The 26,143-nt window shown below is 37.9% G+C and overlaps 1 protein-coding gene across 1 annotated transcript in view; it reads right to left on the bottom strand.

Moving 5' to 3' along the window:
- dab1a (DAB adaptor protein 1a) overlaps nt 1-26,143 on the bottom strand; it is a 315,151-nt gene that overhangs the window by 175,004 nt on the left and 114,004 nt on the right. Inside the window, 1 exon segment of the mRNA XM_043219597.1 lies at nt 24,212-24,220. The gene's annotated coding sequence lies outside the window, so the exon portion shown is untranslated.

The raw sequence follows: 26,143 nt of genomic DNA, 5'->3' as shown, positions 1-26,143 counted from the left end.
GTCTCCAGTCTACCTTCTTTCGCTCTTCACCACCTTTTTACTTCCATTTGTCGTCTCCGACTATCTGTCACTCATTTCTTCCACCAGGAAAGGCATTTCTTGCAGAAGAGATGGAAGGAAGTGTGTGTTGCAATAGCTGGTTTCTTGTTCGTCAAAGGGTTGCGGAGCAGGGGTTTGAAGTAGCACACGCTCTCAGTAAAGAAGCAGCGGTAAAAAGAAGAGAGGGAGGTGTGTGAAGGTCTACTCTCAGCCCATATCTGCAGGTCACATTTTCACACTTTCTCTAAACTGTTCTTTGAAGAAGAAAGAAGCCTTTTCACACACTATTGACAGAACTAGTACTACCGTACACACACATAAAGAAACCACCCACAGAACTGCTTAGCCAAAGAACCCTACACGATATATTAATGTAATCAAAAATATTTTTATTAAAGCAAAAATACTTTACTGTGACAAAGATTGTATATATTGGTATATTGCTCTCCTGAAACATTTATTGTTGTTGTTGTTGTTGTTGTTATTGAAATTCAATGTTTTGTAGAAATAGTGATACAGAATAATGCAAAAGTATAGCGTTAAAATATTTTTAAATAAAACAAAATAAATAAAATAATAATAATACATATTGTTACTATTGCTATTATACTATTATTATTATTATTATTATTATTATTATTATTCAGCAAAGATGTATTAAATCAATATTAAAAAATTATATTTAAATTTACATTTAAATAAACTTTGTTTAACTTTCTCTTTTATCAAATAATCCTTTCAAAATATTTATAAGAAATATGTTTATTATAAGAATATTAAGCAGCAAAAAATACATAAAATAATCTTTTTTTCAATATTAAGTACTAATATTACCAATAATAATATTATTATTGATTTCTGTAGGATCATGTGACACTGAAGACTGCAGTAATGATGCTGCTTGGCCATCACAGTAATAAATTACATTTTAAAATGTACAAAATGAAGCCTTGACGAGCAAAAGAGAAATGCACATCAGTTTGGAACAACATTAGGGTGATTGAATGCTAACATGTTCATAGTCACATGTTCATCTTCTCTCTTTCAAATGTTAAACAGTGCCTCACAACCTTGCATCATAGAAAGTAAGTTACACAGCTAACAGTGAAATTTCCATTTGATGTAAACTCTTGTCAAGTGATCAGAAACTACCAGCAAGCAAACAATCTCTCATCTTCAGACTTGTAACTAGCTTGGCCCCTCTCAAATGCTAAACCTGATTAAACGCTGATCAAATCCACACGATCAAGCCAGTCCTTTGCCTTTGAAGCAGCACGCTCTACCGACACCAAAAGGTACGCCAGGCGAACTCACTCTTGGAAAAGTACTACAGCGTTTGCATGTTTTATGAAGTCTGAAACAGAAGCGGCTGGGGAGAAAGTCTCAAAGGTCTGTGCATTTCTATTATTGTCATGGCTACCTGGAAAGTGTACAGACCATGCCGCCATGGGAGGAAAAACCTGTCAGTCAGAGCAGCTGCTGGTTGAAAGTGTCATTTAGCAGCTTGTCACCGACTTTGAAATGTGGACAGGTAGATGTGTGTGTATGCGTGTTTTGATGAACAGCTCAACGGGGTTTGGGTGGATGACACATACTGCCAAAAGGTTGCAAGAAGTTACAGAGACACACAAATGAGGGATTAGACCAAAGATATGGTGGAAGAGAGGGAGAAAGAGGGATGGAAAGAGGGGGAAAAGTTTTCAGATAAGCCACTATGTATTAATGCTTCTCTTACTGTTCTATTACAATAATTTGTTTCAAAATATGCTGGTTTAAACTGATTTATTGCTAGTCTATCAGGTGAACTAGTTGTTTGTTTCACCAGTTAGCTAGTAATAATGTGGGTTAAATGGTTTTTGTTGTTATATAAAATAAAATGAAATAAAATGCCTGCTTTCTATTTCTGTTCCATGTTTCTTGTCTTTCTTCTAACAGTCTGTTTTACATGTAACACAAGATAATCAAGGTCTCTTTGATGAAACAAGACTTCTATAATTAGGAAGAGTATGATGCTCTACCACACTGCTGCACATCAAAGGCATGTTGTTTATAGCCACCCGTATTATTGACAGTTGGACTGAACAATTGGTTCGTTATGTTCAGTCACATTCAACCTTGGCATTTTCTCCACATACAGTACAGAGCACAGATGTATCAGTTCTTATGAAAATGTCTCATTGCCAGAGTATGTCATTTCCCTCTGCCCACTCAAAGCAATCAGCAGCCAGGCCACAATTACTCCAACCCTGCTCTGGGATTTCTCACTCCCCACGGTCTGATGAGGGAATGCACACTACCGTTATCCGAAAGAAGTCTCCTGTTTTCAGCAAGGCTGCAATTTCATTAAAAATACAAATTTTAAAATGCAGTTTATTCCTCATTCCTTTATTCATAATCGCTTTTATCCATTTACTGAGCTAATTTCGAAAATGATGCCTGCTACGGGTTTTAAAAAAGTTTGCATGAGGACTAAAAAGGGCTGAAAGTCAATGCATTATTAAATTATAATTAATATTATACATTTGTCACACCGTCACTTCCCTCACCTGACGATCCTCCCACCTGGTCCCGATCACGATCACCAGAGTTCTAATCACCTGCACCTGCAGCCACTTCCCGTCAGCCCGTATAACCCGCTCAATTACCTCAGTAGTTGATCTCAAGGTAGCACACACTACTCTGGTCAACTGTCTGCCTGTCTGCCAAGCTAACCTGACCTGAAGTTCTTGTGCTGATTATTAATTAATATTTTTCAAGATATGTGAGTATTAGATGTTGGTGACAATCCTACACATATTATATATATATATATATATATATATATATATATATATATATATATATATATATGTATTTGAATCTTTCTGCAAACATCGGATTGACAGATTAGTATCTGTAGTAGTTTCTTGTGCCGTGAGAAACTAGGCAAACACTCCAGATCATAAAATCATGCAACTCACACACTCATTTCAAGCATAAATGCCCATTGCTAGTTAATCCTGTTTGGGAATAAACAGTGTGACATGACCCATTGCACATACATGGGTGACAAACAGGAAGCCAATGTGGTGCCATTGCCAATCACAAAACCACAGCTGATCTGAATTTACATTCAAAAGAGCCTCGATTAATCACACGCCGGCACCCATATGCTCTGGCAGGAGATAATCAAGTGCTAACTATTCATTCTCCGCTCCTTGCTGTACAGATCAGAGCAAATCTCATCACCGAACACGAGAGAGAGATAAAGTGCGCTGAAGACTTGGAAACGGAGAGCAGTTGTTTCTAAGTGATAGTGAGGTGAATTTAGGGGAGTACACAAAGGTTAAGTCTGAGACTGTCATTAGCGCTCCTGCGAGATATAGCCAGGCGTCCATGAAAGTAAAATGCTATATGGTGGTGGACACAGGGTCAGCCTTTCAAGCTGCCGCCGGGGAGCGAGAAAGCCATGGAGAAATGGAGATCTTTGCATTCCGGCTTGCTAATTCATTTCACCCTTTTATCTATTACACAAATAACCTTTTTACGGTGTGCTAAGCGTTGAAGTCCTGATTAATGGTTTGAAGTCGGGCCCACGTTAGTGAATTTGCCACAGCCAAAGTGCCAAGGTAATGGACTTATAAAGGGAGGAGGGGCTGAAGAACGAGAGTTTCTCTCATAATTCACCTGTGCATGGTAAGTGAGTTTGCATATACGGGCAGACATTTTATTAAATAAACAGTGTGTATGCAGTTTCCCTGCATCAAAAAATGAGCCAAATACCGTCTAGACAGAACATCCATCATCTGTCTAACTGTGCTTCCATGCCATGTCCAATTTGGAACATAAAAGTCTATATTTTTTAGTTCTGTGTAAGCGTACTAAGCGCCCATGATGGCTATTAGCAAGCCTGGCACTTTCTGGACAGAGATAAATGGAGATGCATCGGCTGTCACACGTGCCGGTAGACGCCGAGACGTGTTGGCGTCAGTTCGTTTTGATGCTTAAAATTATGCATATGCGCATACTGCGTGAAAACACTCTCCTTGTTCTGAGAGAGAACGTAGCGTACTTTTCAACTTTCCAAAATGAAATATGAAGCTTATAGCACTGCTTACAGCAGTAATTGCCCCAGAGAGCATCAGAGAATAAAACTTTCATGAGAGTCTTCTTATATAAGTGATATTCATAAGAGTAGTTCAGTATGAAGAAGCAAGCTGGCAGCTTTGAGGAGAAGCACTCACCTAGTTTCTGCAATCTTGGAAGTAACCCAAAAGTCAGCGTTTGAGGAAATGTTTACAAAATATTTGTTTTCGGTTTTGCATACTAAAACCGATCCCATTTACTTTCTTAAAACATGACCATGGACATAATGCCATAGAATAAAGCATACTTTTATCGATCCATTCAAATCAGTCGATCAGTTACTTCATCCAAGAAAAGACCTAAAAAGACCACTATCTAAAGCTACCGAGGAAGCTGCAGTGCTGATATTAATGTTAGCAGCTGCTCGACGACACGCTTACAGTCGGACTTGTCAATATGAAAAAGCACTGCACTCGCTTGCAGCCGCCGTAAAGGCCCTGATGAAGATAATGGAGTTCCACATGATCAAGTCAATGTCAAGTCATTTTAGAGAAGTATCCACTGTCAATATTTTCAAGAAAAAAGAGGTCATTTCCAGCAATTGATTGGAGTATTCAGTGAAAACGGATGCACTGTTTTACTTTGCCTGTAGAAAATCCCACACAGGCACTGGCGCCTTTAATTCAACTTTCACAACGAGTGGAAACAGGAACAGAAAAAGAACTGGAAAAGCATGCTAGATAAAAAGAACACTGCATGCATTGTGGATGGACAAGGAGCGCAGGTTTGGAGATATCTACACTTAAGCACAGATCGACTTCAGCGAAATCGCTAATACTTTTCAAGTATAACCGACATGATATAATTGACTAGTTTCTCTGCACAAATCAGCTGCCACTTAGAGGAGACCAAGACGTGTTTAGTAGCTTGTCGGACTGTAACAGTGAGCTATTTTCATCCCGCCCTCAGAAAAGATCCTGAACTGAAAAATGTTTTCAAAACAATTCTCCATAATGCAATGTACACTAGCCACGAAATACAGAATCTAGTAATTGAAGTAATGAACACTTTAGTTACAGACAAAATCAAAGAAGTAGGAGATACATTTTATTCAGTTGGAGTTGATGGAACCAGAGACCCGACAGGGACTGAAAATGTCGGCCTTGTGATAAATTTTGTTGATGACACCACTCTGAGGTCAAAGAAAGGTCTTTTGTTTGTCACAACGGCAGCTCATGGAGAGGCTGCATCTTCATTACAAAGCGGTTCGTTAACAAAGGTGAGAAGCTAAAACATCTCTTTGATCAGAGGTGGACAGGACATCTAGACATAGATGGAGATATATGGTCATTGTTGGTGGACGTAAGTAATGGCTGCGCTTATGGCAGCACTTACGTGCTGTAAACTGCAGAGTTGGGATTTTGTTATGATTTTGCGTTTGCCTGCCCTCAGAATTCGAACGCCCCCCTGTCGGTACTGGCCTGGAGGCGGGCCTGATTTCTAAAATGAAGTCATCGTCTACATTCATTTAGACACTTATTGCTATATGTAACGTGTGTGAAATGAGTTGCAAATATCACATTATCTTGAAATCTGATACTAAAGTGTGTAGAATAAAATGCTCTTTTCACAGGCTTCTCAAATGCCTTTTTCATTGGCCAGGCAGACAGGTAGTTCCGCCCCTAAATTCATTAGCTATGTCAGGCCATGCTTTGATAGCAACGGAGCTATGGTTTTCAACTCTTTGGAGTAATTGTCCTACAAAATGGCTAACTTACAATTGCCTCTAAGCTGAAATGGAAGTATTTTATTGGGAGAATAAGACTTTGGCTTAGATAAATAAATATCGGTATCAACATCAAGTTGTTTAAAGGGATAGTCCACCCAAAAGTGAAGATTCTCTTATATCATATTCCAACAAGCTTTCTAACTTTCTTCCTACTGTGGAACACAAAATGTGATAGCAATACAGTTCAAGCATTGTTGCATTGGCAAATGACAGACAGCAACAATATTAGAGTCCTATCATGTTAAGAACTGCCTTGATTCAATATACATCTACACAGCTCTTCTCTGTTTTCACTTAAGACCCGCTGTTTTCACAAGGATACTTGCAAAGATGAACATTTTGACACATTAAAGTGTGTGTATTTAACAGTTAAAGGCCTATAAATCAGCAAAAATAAGCATGCACACTCTACAGCGGCACATGCATGTAGTGAAATGAGTTCTCTTTCACTGCTGATTGCATTTCATTTGCTTAAATTCACCTATTTTTAAACTTCAATGCTTAAGAATGTGCATAATAAATATTTGTGGCCATGTAGCCCAGCAATTTTTACCAGTTAATCGTGTCTACTGGTATATCACCCACCCCAGGTCTTTATAATGAAAAGAAAACTAGTCCTAGAAAACTATACATTAAACTAGTCCATATTACTCTGCTGCTTTAAAGTAATAAGTTTTTCTGAACTCATGACTGAAAGACATTATTCATTAATAATCTTCCTCTCCAGTGAGCTGTTAACTCCAGAACTGCTCAAAAGCAAATCATTGAATCAGCAAAAATAATACAGAGTTGGAATTATATAAGGGTGAGTAAAGTACAAAAAAAAGTGAAGTGACTTGTGGCTAGGTATGATCCCAAATGAATTTATGTTCTGCATTTAACCCATCTAAAGCGCACACACACAGCAGTGAACACACCCCTGGAGCAGTTGTAGGTTCACCCCAGTAATAGAACTTTTTTATTTATCTTTTTTATTTTAGTAACTCTTTAAAGATGATAATACTTTTATTAAAAATTCCATCACAAGAATAAATATCATTATATATATATAAACTGTGCTTTCGAGAGAATGTTCCACATGTAAGCAATTACGTATTATGTCTAGCAATTACAATAAATAGATAATACCTAGGTTGTAACTCCTAACCTACCAATAAACATAACCTTAATCCAGCTCATACCTTATACTAAAGCACTTTTGGGTAAGTACACTGTAAGTAAGTACATGTAGACCTACCATAAAATAAATAAATCAGACCTAGCAGGTGGGCCCTTTAAATTCAGGCAGTAAATAACCACTATCCAGAAAACCATAGCAACCAAGCAGCAACACCTTAGCCCCTACCTAGAAAACCCTAGGAGCTGCATAGAATTTGCTCATTAACACACAGGACTGAATATACACCAAGACAGAGCACATATATCTCTTAGAGAGAAAGAGAAACATGCAAAAAGTATATACCACCTTTTCAATGACAGAGACAATAGACAATCGTTATCAGTCAATGTATCTTGATACATACACTGAGGACTCTATATGCACATTATCTGGGCAAGCCTTTAATGTATGCTTATATCTAATTATATCTTTTAATTCTAATTAGCAATGCCCTACCATCATATCATCATACCATAAATATCCACCATCAAGGACACCCTAAAAACTACAGAGCAATTGATTGTTAATCGCTCAGAACATCCTAGCAATTGAACAGCAAACACATCATTCAGAACCTTTTAAACCCAGCAATCATTCAGAACAGCCCAACATCTATATCTCACAGAAACCCTTAGCAACCGAATAGCAACACTCTCACCACCACCCTAGCAACTGGCCAGCGGGCCGTTTCCGTGTAGCAATCGCTCAGAACCTTTCTGCAGCATCCCAGAACACTTTGGCAAATGTAATTTCTGAAATCTTACCAACCCCACACTTTTGAACGGTAGTTTATATGGTGTATCCTTCTGCAAAATTTCTGTAAGTTTGAGGCATGTCTAACTGATTCGTGAGATCTTCAGACAGCTGAGACAGGACACTGACACACTGACAGAGATCCGTTCACAGAGTATACGCTGCCACAACAGAGGCTCTCAGAGATGTCGAAACTACCAAAAACAGCACAGCATCACTCAGTTTCGTTTACCAGACAGAAAGAAAGAGAAAACCAGCCAGAATCTGTAAAAACAGGGTCTCTTATCCCATTCCTCCCGTTGACAACTTCAGAAACATCTTTTCCTCACAGTCACTCGTGCCTTTGTTAAGACTTTGTAATGCTTGGTTTAGTGCCACTTTGGCTGTGGAGGCTGCTTCTTCTTGTCAATCTCTGTATCTCTCTCTCTTTCCTATTCTCAGGATTTTTCTTTATTTGCTCTCTCCTGTTCTCCTGGCTGGTGACAAGCCGAGAAGAGGTTACAGAAGACTCGAGGGAGATGTGCACGCGGAACAACACGCCAAAAGCAATCCGCCGGCTGGACTCTCCCTCGCGCTCTCGTTCTCGGATACAGTCTGTCTCCCTTTTCATCCTCGTGATCTGGCCCGGAGACAGACATATGCTTCAGAACTGCTCAGAACTATTTGAGCTGGTACTTTTTGTCAGGGTATGTGTGTTGGATTTTGGAGACGTTTAACTTCTGTCACTTGCTATTATGTCCTGCTGTTCGTTGGGGAGAGAGAGACACGGAGAGGGCTGAGTGATTCGCTCTCCCCGCATCGATTTCCTTTTCCTGTCTGAGAGCTGTGAAGCAGCTAAGTGGTGTGGGTTTGAGAACGAGTGTGTTTCACTGTATTTTAAAAATGCAATTTCGCATGGTGAGTTAGATCAATCGATTATTTTATGAGAAATATTAATCTGCTTTTTGGAACCATAACACTGAAAACTTCAATGTTAACTAAACGATGAAGTGTGTGATTTTTCACTTTTTCTCTTGTCGTAGTTTAATGTGCAAACTGTGGATAAGCTTTAAGGGCACCTATTATGCAAAATTCCCTTTTACATGTTGTTTGAACATAGATGTGTGTTGGCAGTGTGTGTACACAACAATCCTACAATGATAAAAAATTCAGCAAAAATCAGCAAAATCAGCAACATTAACTTCCGTTTATTTCACAGTATAAGCGAGGGAAATTTGTTTAGTACTCAATGCTGTGTGACAGTCACTTTCGATGCGTGTGCTATGGATGCATACTCAGAAAACCCTATTCGGATGATTTATGAGCGATACACATGATAATCGAAATCACACATGGCAGGAGATCTAAAGGCACAGCAATAGCCTGGAAAATAGGGTGTGGAACAGCAGCTCATTGGCATTTAAAGAGACATGCACGAAAATAGCAAGTTTCTGCTACCTATCACGCCCCTGGACTGTCCTGTGTTTGTTTTCATTCCTCATATGCCATATGTGACAGTTTCTGTCCCTCGTTGATTTTGTTCAATATGTCCAGGTGTGTCTTGTTCAATTAACATCATCACCTTCCCCGTATAAGTTGCTTTCCGTTCAGTGTTAATTTGTCCAGTCTTGTCTAAACTATGTCAACATTAACGTCTTCAATGTAAGTGTGTGTGCTACACTTCTGTGCAAGTTCATTGCGGATTAATGAAAGACTGTTTATTGTGAACTTTCATCTTAGTGCGGACACTACCACTTGAAAATAGGCATTTTCGAAATTGTATTATAAATGACCTTGGGGACTTTATGGGGACTTATATTACATCGTATGAAAAGAGGCAATATAGGTATCCTTTAAACTTTATCCTGTAAATCGTTCTGCAATATTTGTGCTATAGACATGAATGATACCTCAAATTATGGAGCTTGTTGACCAGAGGCGAGCTATTACTTTTCTATGCAATCAGACCTAGCAGGTGGGCCCTTTACATTCAGACAGTAAATAACCACTTAGCCACCATCCAGAAAACCATAGCAACCAAGCAGCAACACCTTAGCCCCTACCTAGAAAACCCTAGGAGCTGCATAGCATTTGCTTATTAACACACAGGACTGAATATTCACCAAGACAGAGCCCTTATATCATTTTAAATGAGAAAAATAGAAACATGCAATATGTTGAGTAAGTCTCACTTTCTAAATGAGCCAATAGTCAACTGGTAAAGAAGCTCCACTTTCCAAAAGAAACAGTCACTGTATTTTGATACACTGTGACATTTAGGCCTACAATTTATGCTTTTATCTAATTATACATTTAATTACAATCTTTTAATTCTAATTACGGATGCCCTATTATCCACCATCAAGAACACCCTAAAAACTACAGAGCAATTGATTATTAATCACTCAGAACATCCCAGCAACTGAATAGCTCAGAACCTTTTAAACTCAATAACAATACCGCAGCAATCATTCAGAACAGGCCAGCATCTATATATCAAGCGTATCTCACAGAAGCCCTTAGCAACTGATTAGCAATACTCCCGCCACCACCTTAGCAACTGGCTAGCAAGCCGTTTCAGTCTAGCAATCACTCAGAACCCTTTTGCAGCAGTCTGGCCACCCCCCCGAAAAACACTAGAAACTGACTAACCAACTGCTTCAGTTTAGCAATCACTCAGCCACCCTTAGCAACACCCATAGCCACCCCCAGAGCACACTAGCCACTGGCTAACAAGCCGTTTCAGTCAAGAATCTTTTTTTTTTTTAGAAACCTTTTTGCAAAACCCTAGTCACCCGAGAACACACTAGCAACTAGCTAGCAAGCTGTTTCAGTTCAATCACTCACAACCCTTTAGCAACACCCTAGCCAACCCCAGGACACCCTAGAAACTGACTAGAAAGTTGTTTCAGTCTCAAAATCACTCAGAAAACCCTAGCAACAATACACAGTGTTTACACCGCTCAGGGAATCGTTCTGGCTTACTAAGAGCTGCCTGCATCTGTGATAAGAGAATGCAGCACCGCTGCTCCCTATACGCAGAGCATGCAGTCTGTGTAGGACACCAACTACCAGGGGGGCACCATCCAGTTTCTAAAAGAAAAACAACTTCAGTCCTATATTAACAATAATATATACATATACATACTGTACATAAAACTCTGAACATGAACATACATATTCTATAGGCTAAATATAATGATAAAAAGTGTATTTTATGATGAACACGTACATATTTTATGATGCCACGCACACCCGCATCTGTCGATTTGTGCTACCTGTCAAATGATGTTTTATTAATGTCTACACCTACCTCAACCCCAAACCTACCCTTACAGTAAAGCAAGTATATTAATTATCTGTTGTATTTGCAGTTTTGACTGTAAGGTTTACAGCTACTGGAAACAACAATAAATATTTTTTTTCTACCCATTAAATTTTGTTTTATTACTGTCTACACCCCAACCCTAAACCTTCCCTTACAGCAATGCATACGCATTAAATATTGTTGTTCAGAGTGAGAAAAAGGATGCAATATTGACGTGCGCATGCGCAGTAATACCCCGGCGCTCTCTCTCACGTCATGTTTGCGCTAAATACAATCATTTGTATTCGCTAAATACAAATGATCCTAACTGATGGACATCTAGGCTATATCAGGGGAAAGACACCAGTGCAACCCGGCACAGAAAAAAGGAAAACAGTTATATTTTGACCCCTTAAATTAGAGCGGTTTTGTGTGTGTGTGTGTGTGTTTGAGGGATGGGGCACAATAATACTGTTCTGCTTAGGGCACCCATTTGGCCAGCAGCGACCCTCAGAGAACGCGTATTCACATTACAAAAATTACACATCTCACCTATAGCACAAGGTTGTTTCTTCCATCGAGTGCAAGTACGCATAATCACAGTCAGTTGAAGGCAGTCATGGAGCATAGTTTCTCTGTCTGCTATTCACACCCTCCAAGGCTGTCAATGTTATTGATACCCACTTTTGATTAAGCCTAGAAACAAACAAATTAGCAATGTGGAGCTGCCTCTCTCACTCTCTATTTATATGATGCTTTTGGAGTGAGAGAAACTCAGCGGTGATCCATCAGGCTTATTGAGGTCCACTGTGGAATGAGCTACAGACTTCAGACAGATTAACTGCCATTTCATTCAGAATCCTCAGAGGTGACTTTACGCTCCTCAGCTGAAACATGGCAGCTGAGCTACAAGGTGAGAGATACGGATTCATTTTTTTCTTCTTTATAGTTCTTGTGCTAATACACAAATCATGATATATACTCAGACGACGCTAACTCTCAAACATATATTGTGGCCTCTCCCTGTCAGAGTTTGTGTAAGACAATAAATATACTGGTACGATAAAACACAGATCAATGTCAAAAATCTCATTAACCCCTTGTTTCACAGAAAAGGTACGAGCTAGAAAATATCTTGCTATCAAACATCTTAAAATATGATAGTGTCATTGTTCTGTGTCTGTGTTTTCTTCTACGTCATTTTTGTAAAAGTTGGATAAATATCTTAACTAATTTAATCCTAGTCTTGGTTTAAACTAAGCCCTGTTTGTGAAACCGGGTCTTAAAGTGTACTCCAGTCTTCAGTGTCACATGATCCTTCAACATCTTTTATTTATATTTGGTGCTCAATCTTATGAATTACTACTAATGATTATTATTATCTTATCATTATCGATGATTTAACGCTGATATTAAATATATCAGCATTTATCTGAATTTTTGTAACTGTAATTTCTGATCGAATAAATGCATCCTAGCAGAATAATAGTATTATTATTGTTTTTTTTTATTAATTGTACTTACCCAGACCTCAGTGGCGCCCCATCGTGGTAAATAAAATTAAAAAAAAAAAAAAAAAGTTTGCATTCTGAATGATCATGTGGCACTTAAGTCTGAAATAACGATGCTGAAAATGCATCTTTAAAATCAAAGGAATAAACACAATTTTGCAAAGTTAATTTAAATTTGAACATTATTATTTGAAGAACGAATAGACAGATAGATAGGTGGGTGGATGGACAGACAAACGGACGGATGGGTGGATAGGAATATGTATCTGCCATATGATTTCTAATCCGCTGTCCTACTCAGATATCTTTTTTCCCTGCATTCTCTTACCTCAGTCTACAGTGTTTTCTTTTTTTATGGTTCTTAGTGTTAAGAGCACTCCACTTCCTGTTCTCAATCATTGACGTTATTAGTGTTTAACTGTAACTGGTCATAGCCACGCTTTTGGCTTTTCTCATCTCTTGATGAGCTTGTAATTGTGTGTGATCTCAACAGTCCCATTGCATTGTTTGAAAAGGTCAGTATGGTTTGTGTTGATTAATAAGGCCAGATAGCGGAGGCACTCGATAGCTGATTAGACTTAGTGATCCCGCTGGTTTGACTCCTGTATTTTATTCTGATGAGAAGCATGATGCACGAGGGGACGAGTCGCTGTGTCTTTGTCAACTGGAGAAGATTCCCACTCCAGATGTGAAATTGCCTTTCTTTTCAAGCGGGCATGGCGGCCCATCAGCTTGAAGCACCTCTGACAGAAACACAATAACATTCTTGGAGAGTCTGTGCCAGCGGAATAGAAATCAGCCCAGCAGAGGCACTTGGTGTAAGCATGCCTGCAAAAATGATTTGTCTTTTTCTCCTCTCTCCGTCTCTTTGTCCGTACTCCGTGATCAATTGTATTGGACTCGGGTGAGTGCCAGAGACACCATGGGACAGACGGATCAATCCATCGGTCTGTCTGATCTCTCTCTAACGCACACCTTCTCTTTATATTTTGAACTAGTCCTATCTCCTCAATCACTCGTATTTGTATTTTGAAGTCTCGGTTCGTTATTAGAAATATGATGTGACCAGTTTTTTTGGGATGTGTGTGTGTGAGAGAAAGAAACGGATGATCTCCATGAAGCGGGTGATCTTTCAGAGCCACTCAAACCTTCATGTATCAATCAATCACATGTTCATACGAGTCTTTGCTATATCAATGTCGGACTTGTCGGGTCTTGTGCATCAAACAACTGCACTGTCAGTAGAAACGTTTCATGAATGATTCATGAGAGTGTTGTGTGTGTGGTCAGGGTACAGTATGTGGTGCTACATACTCAAAGACTCCAGCTCACTGGGTCACCTTAGAACTACACACCCAAACAAAATCACACAGACAACATGAATTCTGATCAAGAAACTGTAGGGAGTAGGTGGTAGTATGATGCATTGTTAAAATCTTATTATTATTATTAGTATCATCATCATCATCATCATCATCATCATCATCATCATTATTATTATTATTATATATTATATTAGTATTATTGTAAAATAATAATAATAATAATAATAATAATAATAATAATAATAATAATGATAATAATAATAATTGAATGAATGCATGAACTAACAAAGAAATAAATAAAAGCCTCTAAATGTAACATTTTATAGGAACTGTGTGTAAAATAATAAAACCTAAGGAAAACCTATAAATAAATATACAAATAAAGTGCTTTTTAAACAAAATTCTTACATTTCACATTTTGTGGGTATTAAATGTATTTAATAATAATAAATATATGAATGAATGAATGAATGAATGAATGAATGAATGAATGGACAAATAAATGTTTAGTATTATTCTTATAATTAGTGAATGAACAAACAAACCAATATCAAACTAATTAAACAATACTTTCTAAAAGTATGTTCTAAAAACTGTCCATATAAAACCGTGAGGAGGTGCTTTCACAACTCACAAACACACATCTCCACATACATACATTCACTCTCTCAGTATCACACATAAATGGCAGCAGTAAGATGAAAGAGTGTGTATATCAGGTCCCGAGGCAAATAAACTCACCAATGCACATAATCAAACAGACAGAGGGGATAAGTCAGTGATGTTAATGTCTGAAAGAGTCGAGTCCCTTTACATTACTATTGCTGCTGTATATCTGTCTCTCTCGTGTGTGTATAGTGTGGCAGAAGGGGAGACCCTAGAGGAAGTTGTCAGGTTGGCGTCTGTTTTGATTCGGAGCTGTTGACAGCAATGAGTGACAGAGACTCCACAGCTACACAACACAATTCTCATAACATCAATTATTCACACAGACACCCACCTACCCGTCTACCCACACGCACAGACACACACTCTCGCACAGCATGGCTCTCTCACACTCTCGTTCTCTAACCTGGGCTTGTATCTTGCCAGTCCCGATCAGTTACAAAACCACAGCAGAACACTTTTTGCTGTGGGCAGGTGGAGTATGACAATGCACTGTACTGTCTCAACGCATTTACAGTGGCTACGTGAGGCTGGATAAGAATAGACCGTGTGCGCACGTGTGTGTGTGTGTGTGTGCGTGAGGTGCTAGCGTGGCATGTAGCTGCAGGCTGTGCTTCAGGCAACTTCTGTGTTTTAGTGCAAGTGTCACTATTAAACTCCGAGCTGCCTGTCACACACATACACGCATTACACTCGCACACACAGTGTCCCGGTGTCTCGTACACCCCGCGTGAAATGACCTGCCTTAGACAAGCTAACAAATCACGGTTTTGTCTCAAGTCAGGAATGCTCTTTTAGCTCAGTTCGCTCTCTCTGAGAACAGTACGCCGGCATTACGTGAGCTCAAAGCCCTGCAGCAAACCCGGGGAGAGGGAGCGGGGGAACCAAAGGGCAAAGGTAAACCTTTTCTTGCATTCTACATTCGGTTTTTCTGAGACCCAAGATCCTGCTCTAGACGTGCACAAAAATATTCCCACAAATACTGAAACGCACACATGTATAATTAAATACTGTATTTAGGGATGCACAGCACTTCAGCATGCATGGGCTACATTAAGGATTATCAAACCCCCCCCGGGGCAGTAGCAAAGCCCTGAATGTTTTTCATGAGTTGAAAAAGACTTTTATTGCTAGTTAGCTAGCTAGCTAAATAAAACGCACCAAAGAATGAATCAATCAATCAATCAATCAAACAATCAATCATTCATCAAAAATAATATATTTACAAAACTTAACAGATGTCTACCAAATGATACAAATACAATATAAAATATATTTAGCTGGAACTGTATAATAATAACAATAATAGCAGCATTCAAAAGAACAAGAAAACAGACAAACAAATAAACTAAACTAACTATGAGCAAAAAAAGCCCACATATTTCCTATCATGCTGAAATGGTGTGTATTATTCAAAACCAATTTCTGACCACTTGGTATGTCTTTTTGGGGATCATATTGTCATTCAGCAAAGAAAAGACTCATTTGCATATATCTACTGACCCAACTTCCCTTTTATACGTGGATCTCTCTCATCCATGGCATGGCACAGTTCATACTGCCTACCAGCGATTCCTAACCCCCTCCAAAATCTCCCACACAACCAAAGACGCATCCTTTCCCCTTTGAAGTCATGCCTACCCCATGACGTTACAATCTCTCCTAGAGGAGAAGACCCAAGAAAGGGAATTTAAACTGCAATGAGACAAAGCCATCCTCATCTTTCTAAATGATAATGAGTGGAGGAAACAGTCTTCCTGCCACCGTCTGACCGTGCCTTATTCTGTTATCAAAGTCTCTTTTTATCCCCCTTATTCTTTTCTCATTCAATTAAATCAAAACGAGCATGAAGAGAACCTCCGCAAGTGAGGAATTCTGCTTTCTAGACATCCTTCAAACATTCAGCTGAAATGGCTGAAACTTAACCAAGACAATGGAATGGATGGGGGATTTTTTTTTTGATTTAGAGGCTCATATTTAATGAGGATGGGGGATATGACAATGGTTTGTGTGGTTAGCGGAAAAGAGGGTTTGTGGGGGTAGGAACAAGGTTTGAGCACAAGCCATGCCAAGATTCCTGTTTAGCAAACATCATTTGCATAGGACTAATACAAACCGAGTTGTGAGTCACAGTAATTTTCATATATTTGCATACAATTAATGCCTTGCCCCATCTCTGCAATGATTGTTTCTGATGCAAAAAAGGTAAACAAACACAGAACGAGCGGATGTAAACAGTAGTAAGCACACATAGCAGATGTGTGAACACATGACAGATAGACATGAACCAGAGGGGGTGTTACCGCAACAGCAAGGTTGCAAAAGAGTTCATTTTTCTTTGAATTTCAATGTATGCCTTTTATCCGACTATACTCTTAAGCTCTATTCCAAATCGCTGTCTAGGCTAACAACATACTGGAGCTTCATAAATGTAAAATCCATTTAAAAAAAGCAAAAGGTGCCATGTTACAGGAAATCCCTATACATACAATACATGCTGTTTCAGCTGAAATGAACACTAGCAGGGAGTAAAACACCAACCACTTTAGTCATTTTCAAACTGTGAAGTTTACAATCACATGATTTTTACATGAACATATCTTGACATTTGCGTTACATAACCAGCTCCATATCTGTGGCTTTTCTGAAATTGTAAACTTGCTCAGTAGCGCACCTGGTACAACGCTGCACTTGTGATGTGCTACAATAAAAGTGACTTGTAGAAGCAGACTGAAACGGCACAGTTGCTTCAACATTGGATTTTAACCAAGCTTGCTTTTGTTAACACTATCAGTTAGGGATTTTAGTACAGCAGTACGGTATCTTCTGAACTTGGTATTTTTAGTGCCACTCAGTGATTATTTCACTTTGAAAATGTTGCAAAAGGTGCAAAAAATCACTTGATATCACAAGCATGTTTTTCTGATCAGTCTGGGTGACAAATAACTCTTGCCAGCCCAAATATTATTCTGACACCAGATATAATTTTTGATATCTTTTAACTAGTGAGTGCAGGACACTATAGGGTTTTATTTTATTTTGATGGTCCCTTATGAACATTCTGTTGACAATAATTAACTTTGCACCTACATGCAAACTAACTTTCATGAGAGTGTTAGTAGAGTATTAGTAGACTGGTTAAGGGTTAAAATAAGTTGACATGTTCTTGAAAAGTTACCTATAGTGAGTAGAACGTCTGTTAGGAGATCATCACAATAAACAGATAATAATCAGATAGTCTACTAATACTCTAATGAAAGTTAGTTGACATGTAGGTTCAAATTTACTTATTGTCAACAGAATGATCATAAAATATAGCCATTAAAATAAAGTGTTACCCACTATAGTTCATTTATGTAAGTGAAGATAGCAAACTAAAGTAACTATACCCATACTTTTCCCAACAATTCTTAATACAGTGGACTACCAGTAAAACAGATTAAAAATTTACAGGTAGGTCTCTTGAAGCATCTTGGAGACATTGCCACAGTTCTTGTGGATTTGGTCTGTCTCAGTTCTGTTTCTTCATGTCATTCCAGATAGACTGAATGATGATCGGATCAGATCTCTGTGTGGAGGACTGGCTATTGTTAGAGTCCTTGTGCAAAGAAAAATCTCTATGGATTATTAGAATTAATGGCAAAATGGATGTTTATAAATGCAAATTGATATTTCCTACTGACACAACACAACAAAAAATAGAAATAACTGACTGAAAATACTAGTATTCTAATCAATTTGGAAACCACTGTATATACTATTAGACAAAAAGCACACTATACAGATTGGAACAAAGCCTTGAAGCGTGTTTGAATTCACAAACTGATAGAGTCTGCACTGCAAGACTTGAAAGAACCATTGTCTGGTCTCAAAATAGTAAGAATGGACATGCCAACATCATATGTGGCCTAAGCATTTCATCCTGCAGATCAATTAGAGCTGGAGTGCAGTGAAAAAACTCAAATCCATCTTTCTTCTTCAGCACAGTGACCATTGATCTGGAGCGGCCCACTGATTTTCACCAAAATGAGGGAAAAAATATGGATTGATCCAGTGTGGCCTTAATTGGGGCCTCAGTGAAAGTGGAAGCATTGATTGCGGCACAGTTCAGATCGAGAAAGAGAGAGTATGAGCTTAGCTCGAGGTTTACAGGAAGTTTGGACAGCGAAGTCTGGAGATTCACATTATTTCTCTTTCTATACATCTATCTATATGGTACAGCCGATCATTATCTCTCCATGTGGATAGGTCCCATGGCTCCCCGTTGTCCAAGACACAAACACAGGAGCCAATTATTGAGGGACATGAGAACCTAATCCTCTTTGATGGTCCATATTGCGCAAGGTTAGTTAATAGATACCAGCATAATTGAATCTTCTATTTGTGTTGGAAGTCACGGCGATGGGGATGATTTTGAAGACGCAATAGAACAGCTGAAGAATCTTCAAGAAAAGAACAGGATTAGTTGCTTGCATTACCATAGAAATCGGCTCCATTCTGCTCCATGATAGTGTAATGTAGAGTAATACTCCTCGCCGGCTCTTGGGGGTTCCATCTGCATTATGGAATGCCTCATTAATCATGCATGCTACCTCGTTTGCATATTCAAATCTATACGGCAAAAATTCCACTGTGAAATAAGCATGGAGAACCCATTTGATATCGCAGGTGAACCAGACCTCACAGATCTGGTAATTAGTTGCGTGGGGTGTAGTTGTGTGTGTGTGTGTGTCATGTACATATTAGAGCATTTAAAATGTTGGGCGTAGAAGAATGTGTCTATTATAAAAGGGTTTCAAATGCCAGTTACATAGGAAAACATAGCAATGCCTTATAAAACACTGTATTAACTGAGAACACCTTGGCATGTGCATATACAAGCACCCAGAACAACATCATTTGGTGGCAAGTTTTGCACATGCATGCAAACTAAGCTTTTTCCATATCTGGCCCTCTCTGTAAAATCCAGGCCAAAGTCTCAAAATCGAATTATGAGATAACAAGCACCAGTTTGAAATGTTTATGATTTCAATTTTGGCATGCCCTTACTCAGTTGCTACATTAAAGAGACCAAGGTTACATTTTCAATGAATGTTCTTTACTCTATTAAGTATGGTTTTATGCAAAAAAAGAGTCACACATTTTTGCCATTGCTAAAAGAATTTTTTGAGATTCTAAAATTCAAGATTTATTGTACATTTATTTTGATGATATAAAAATTGCAACAGCTAATTTTTATCATTTGAAGTGATGCATTTACTAAAGACCACTGTTTAAATTTAATTTAATCTTTTAATGCATTGATTCATATCACAAAATGCTCGGTTTCTGACCTTGGGGAACGAGACAATAAATAAATAAATAATCTTAAATCTTAGACCTGTGGCTGATTATTGGCAGACATATCTCTTTCTCTCTCTCGATCACTTTCTCTCTTTCCTTCTGCAGCAGGGACAGCATCTTCCCAAACTTTTAATGGGTATTTTAATTAGTTTGCATTTTAATCTATATCTCATTAGGCAGAGACTCCGACTCCTTCCACTGCAAATAGAAGCGGCAGACTGTCTCTTTAAAAACATACCTGAACCCGTGATATCAAAACTGCCTATGGGAGCCAGATTCCTTTATTATGAGCTTTTGACAGTTTTTTGACTTCAACTTTTCAAATTAATTTATATCAACTGTATGGAATAACAAAAACAGAAACATTTAACACTTTTTTACCTCAGTTTAGGCAATACTGTGAATATAACTTTCTGTTTCCTTCTGGCAGTAATATAAGAGTTCTGTGTCCTTCACCAACCAATTTCACAGACTGTACAAAAATTACACATTCTCTCTCTTTCACACACACACACACACACACACACACACACACGCATAAATCCCACTGACATCACCCCACAGAGAAGCAGGTCTAATCACCCCAGATCCTCTCCACTTATCCTATTCCTATCCCTTGCCTTTCCCCCATTTCCTCTGGCGTTCATACTGTGCTCGCTGTGCACATTTCATTAAACCACAGAACAGCAGGAGAAAGAGATGAGGAGTAGACACAAAACACACATACACATTCTGAGAGAGAGAGAGAGAGAGAGAGAGAGAAAGAGAGAGAGAGGCTGCAGCTATTGGGTTCGTGATGAATGCTGCATATTGTAAACTCTTAAGTAATCATATCACCGCAAAAGCCATTTACAGTTCATACATATGTAAATGACACAACATTACTGTAATATGACAATGTTTCCTTGCTTCTCTGCATCGCCGCATGATAAATTAAACATGTACGAAGCCGCGTGTGTATTCCTTGGAGAAATATGTACACACATATAATCTTTGAAACTTTAAAACGCAAATGCGTGTCAGTAAATGAGAGGCATCATGGGAGATGCTGATGAATGTACTGACCCTCAGCTGATGTGGGACTCGAGACACATGCATACTGTATAATTAGTCTCGTGTCTCACTAATGCACAGAAATATGGGTATATTTAAAGGTCAAAATGACCTCAAAAAGCGATGAGAGGGCTAAACAGAGAACGTTAGTGTACTGGTAATGTTTATGAGTTTTATTCATGTTTTACTGTGTTGTTGTTTTATTACGTGTTTTATCTATTTATTGTTTGTTTTATTAATGCTTGTACAGCACTCTGGTGCAACACTAACACTTTAATAGTGCTTTATAAATAAAGAAATGAATCAACTAAGCTATGCATGTTGTAGATCTCCTAGCTATTGTTTCATTTGGCTTTTGTCATCCATTTCACTTTGGGCTTCCTTTCAAGAGAGTTAACACTCAGCAGTCATAGAGTCTCTTCCATTGATTCAGGATTTAACCTAGTTATCACACACACACACACACACACACACACACACACACCGAAACCATTACAGTACTGGGTCGTTTTTGATGCATAACACATCTTGCGTCTCCCTGAGCTTCCTATAGACTGGGTTATGGAGTCCTAGCAGATATCGAACGCTGAACATGGAGATGAATATTCAATCTGTGGGAGGAAAAACTCACTTTATTCTGGCGCCTCAGAGGAATGTTTCGTGCTCTTTGTGATTGAAACTTGTCATTCAGCAGACAAATCATCCAAGGTGAATAACAGTAAACCCAAATGTACACACATCTGAAATTCGATTTCCACTTGGTTGTTGCTGGTGTAGATGTAGATGTTTTTCATAAAAATTTTAAGAAATTTATCACCAATGTTTACCAATGGATCATCTGCGGTGAATGGGCACCGTTAAAGTGAGTCCAAACAGCCGATAAAAACCTCACAATAATCACGTGTAATCCACGAAAGTCCATCAATTAGTCTATTGTGAATTCAAAAGCTCTATCTTTGTAAGACACAAATCCGTCATGAAGATATTTTAACTCTAAACTCTTGTTTCTGGTCAAATTTGTTTCCGTAATCCATAAAAAAACACTTCTTCCGTTGAAAAAGTCCATCCTGACGTGGTCCGTTTAGAACCGTTTTCACTTCTAAATGTGCTTGGCCTGCGCACGTCTCTCCTGATTCAGATGAGAGAACTTTTTCACCAGAGAAAGCAATACAGTATTATGAATAGACAAAATAAAAATCAATCGGGTTCAGTGTTGTTTTGCGCCCCGTTGACTTTCATCGTATGAGAAAAAGCAGAGATAATTGACCTTTAAAATCATTATTAACCCTCATCAACCCATTATTAAGATAATCAAATTGAAGTCACTCCTCTTTTAAAAAAAGAAAAAAAGTCAAATGCCTCAGAACTTATATGACCTTAATGCCATAACTACAACATTACTGTATTTTTTAAAATATAAGTGGCATTTTTTAAATCTGAAATGTGCTGTTACTTAGATGTGTCAACATTTACAGTGCAATTAATGTTTTTTGCTACATTCTTTTTATTACGCTTTAAATGAGTTTAATACAATTTAATAATAAAATGTGTCTTTACACCAGTGTGATTAATCTGCGTTCTTCTCCCTTTCAGTCAAGCAATTCTGACCCAGTGTGACTAAATACAGTATATTTCTGTAATACAACTGACTACATACCTCGGTAAACCACCCTCCAACAAATAAAGGTTACTAGTTAGTACTTGCTAAAGCAGCTCTCACTATTTGGAGTGCTCAGCAACCTCATATCAATACGCATTGAATGTAGGTGCTATGCTTTTTATGCTTCAGATATGAATATGTAAAATTGTGTGGCTAACTATGCTATTTCTAAGCAATTGGACTCTACAGGTGGACTCTTGATGTCAGTCAGCAAGAAACTCCATAGTAATTACCCAGAGCAACTGCATATCAACATGCTAAACACCACTCTGAACACCTTAGCAACCGCATAGCAACTGCCTACAACACCCTAGCATTATGAAACAAGTTTTTCATAGACAAACATACTCAAGTTTTTATGCCTGCTGTGTTGGTGAAAAAATGGCTTTTGGTAAATCTAGTATCTCATTGCCTTAACCACAATCCTACCAGGACTTCCACTCGACTATTTAGGATTCAACACACAATTCAGAGCAGCAGTTGCTGTTGGAAAAATAATCTAATATACACTAAGTGCATTGTGCTAAACTCAGCCAAGAGTCAAAAGCCTCTGCGTCCATTTTAGCACAATATAGCAACTACAAGACCTCTGTACTCCTCCTGCCTCAAGGTTACAGCTTAAAAATGTTCCTGATCCAATTAAAAATGGATTAGCCTTGGCCGAGGAGTGTATCAGAGAGTGTGTTATCAGGTCCAGTGTTCTGAGGCAGGTGTGCCAGGTGTAGTACCGCTATCATAGACCAACTCACAACACATGTCCTTGAAAACCGTTATCTCTGTAAATATCCACAATACATGAGTCGCGCTCGTAAGAAGAGCCTCTCTTCACAACACTGGAGTGTTTCCATCAACTCATCACCAAAAAATTGACATTTATTTTACATAAGCAAACTGATTAATCTTTAAATGTTTAGGCAGTCAAGTGTATTAATTCATCGAATTATAATTATAACATTCTTAAATTAATCAAAATGTATTTTATATAGTTTTTCAATCGTTCTACATTACAGTTTTTATTCTGCTTTTTTTACAAAATATTTTGGGGGAATTTTGGATCCTTTGACCAGAAAATTCAAAAGAACATCATTTAAAAAAAGTACCCTTGAGTTATTTTTTTTTTCATTTATTTATTTACTTGAATAATACAAACTTCAATACTTTTTTTTTGGTAAAAGAGATGTTAAATTCACATTATTTATCATATTGCATTGTATTGGTGAATAAAATAGTTTTTGAAGAAAGAAAACTTAAACACGGTCAGCAGGTTATTTCACTCAGTGACTCCTGTTCAGTGGCTTTTCTGAAAGTGAAATAAAAGTTTGAAATAACTCAGGCTTCCCTGTAAATGATACTCGAAAATGAGGTTTATGATGATGCAGCACATATACAACCAAGGTTTACGACAGACAAAAAAAAAACAAACAAAAAAACAAAGGAGACAAATGCTTCTGTTTCTGAGGCAGCTCGTCGCTGAATGGGAATCAATTGGGAAGAATAAATCACACAGAAGGTAGAGAGACAGGTCCAACCGGGAACAGAGAGAGTGATTTAAAAACACTAACCTGATCCGACTGATTCCACACAAGGCAATGCATGAAGAGAAGGAAGAGAAAAGAGAAAGAGAGCGGGATCAAAAGCATGTCACAAACACACACCTGACATTCAACACACCAACATGCAATCTGGGCTGATTGTGGCATTAAATTAGCTAGAAACATCTCGAGAATCCTAAAACGTCTTTACGCGATGACTTTAGGTAACCTCAGACAATCCGTGCATGATAACAGCGACAACCCCTCTTTGGGCATCCATTGCATCTATTACAGAGTAATCTGTATCGGTGTGTGATTAACTTCCTGCTGTTGTCTGCTAAGAGGCGTCTTCTCGCAAAACGACAAGAAAAGAGCCTGTGAGGTTACCGTGATGAAATATAATAATAGGTTTTTGTCATGACCCACAGTAGATATGATTGGCATCCCGGGGGCGAGACACTCGCAAACACACAATCTCATGTTTATCAACCACAGAATAAATCCCAGAATGCTTTAAAGAGGAGTACGGGACAAAGCACTGAAACGCAATTGGACGAGAGGGTCCCTTGAGCTATGGAACTCTAACCTTTTCATTATGGTGATATATCTGGCATGAAGCCCCACTAGTGTTGTCAGGGTAACCCCGTGATGAACCTTGACAAATCCCCTGAGATACAGAATGAGACGGCTGCGAGACGGTCCCAGCCCCGGCACACAACACACTCCACCGCTGGATCACACACATGTATGGAAGCCCGTTTCCGCCACCGAACACAAAATATAACAAGGTTATTGCGGCTTTTTATCTCAAAATTCTGACTTTTTGTCTCAGAATTTCATGATAAAGGCAATTGCGAGTTATAAAGTCACAACTGCAAGTTATAAAGTCAGAATTTGACTTTATAACTCGCAATAGCGACTTTATATCACACATTTTTAAGTTATGAAATCACAATTCTGAATTGTGAGTTTACATCATACAATTCTGCCTTTTTTCACATAATTGCATGTTTATACCTCACAATACTGACTTTATAACTTAGAATTGTAAGTTTATATCTCAGTTCTAAGGAAAAAACTGAATCGCTAGTTCTGAGAAAAAAGTCAGAATTGTGAGATAAAGTCACAATAACCTTTTTTTAATATTTTTTCAGTGGCGGAAACATAATATTAATACAAAAACAATACCTTTTTTACTTTGGGGAATCTAAATAATTTAAAATGACAAAAAGTAGTATTTTTACTTGATGTTACACCATATGACATTAAACGCAAACATTTTGTGAAAATATATGTTTTTTTTTTTCGAAACCATAAGAAAGCACCATGAACACAAACTTAAAAACATGTGTAAAATAATTTGCAGATATAAATTGCTAGTAAATGAAATTGCTAGCTTGAAATTTTGAAGCAGAAAAACTTTTAACAAAATTTTAAAATGCAATCCAATATTTACAATTTAAAAAACCTGTCTTAATTTGTTGAACTGCATTATTATTATTATTATTATTATTATTATTATTATTATTATTATTATTAAAAACAAGGATATGCTTAATTTTTCTTTTATTAAATAACCAATACTCATAATTTTAAAGTTTTAAAATTTGTATCTTCTCCAACTGTCCCTGTTATAAAGTTTTTAGTCTTTGTATTGATTCGGTATGTGGTATATAGAAACATTTGTCAATATTTGTCAACACTTTCTTTATTATCAACACTAATCCATCACTGTGCATCACTATACAAAAAGTATAAACTGAGAGACATTCTTAATAAAAAAAAATGTACACAAACAAAATCTAATCCAATATTCAAAATGACATATTTAAATGTGTTTTTCCCCACATGAAAATAATTTGAATATTTATAGATGGAACATAATTCTACACCCATATCTCTTTTAATATATGCAGATCAATGAATATGCAAATTAGTCCCCGCCTCCACTCAATCGCACCG

This window comes from Puntigrus tetrazona, chromosome 20 (genome assembly GCF_018831695.1).
Source record: "Puntigrus tetrazona isolate hp1 chromosome 20, ASM1883169v1, whole genome shotgun sequence".
NCBI classification, from domain to species: domain Eukaryota; kingdom Metazoa; phylum Chordata; class Actinopteri; order Cypriniformes; family Cyprinidae; genus Puntigrus; species Puntigrus tetrazona.
The sequence above is the reverse complement of the archived record's forward strand: the minus strand, read 5'-3'. Positions and strand labels throughout refer to the sequence as shown.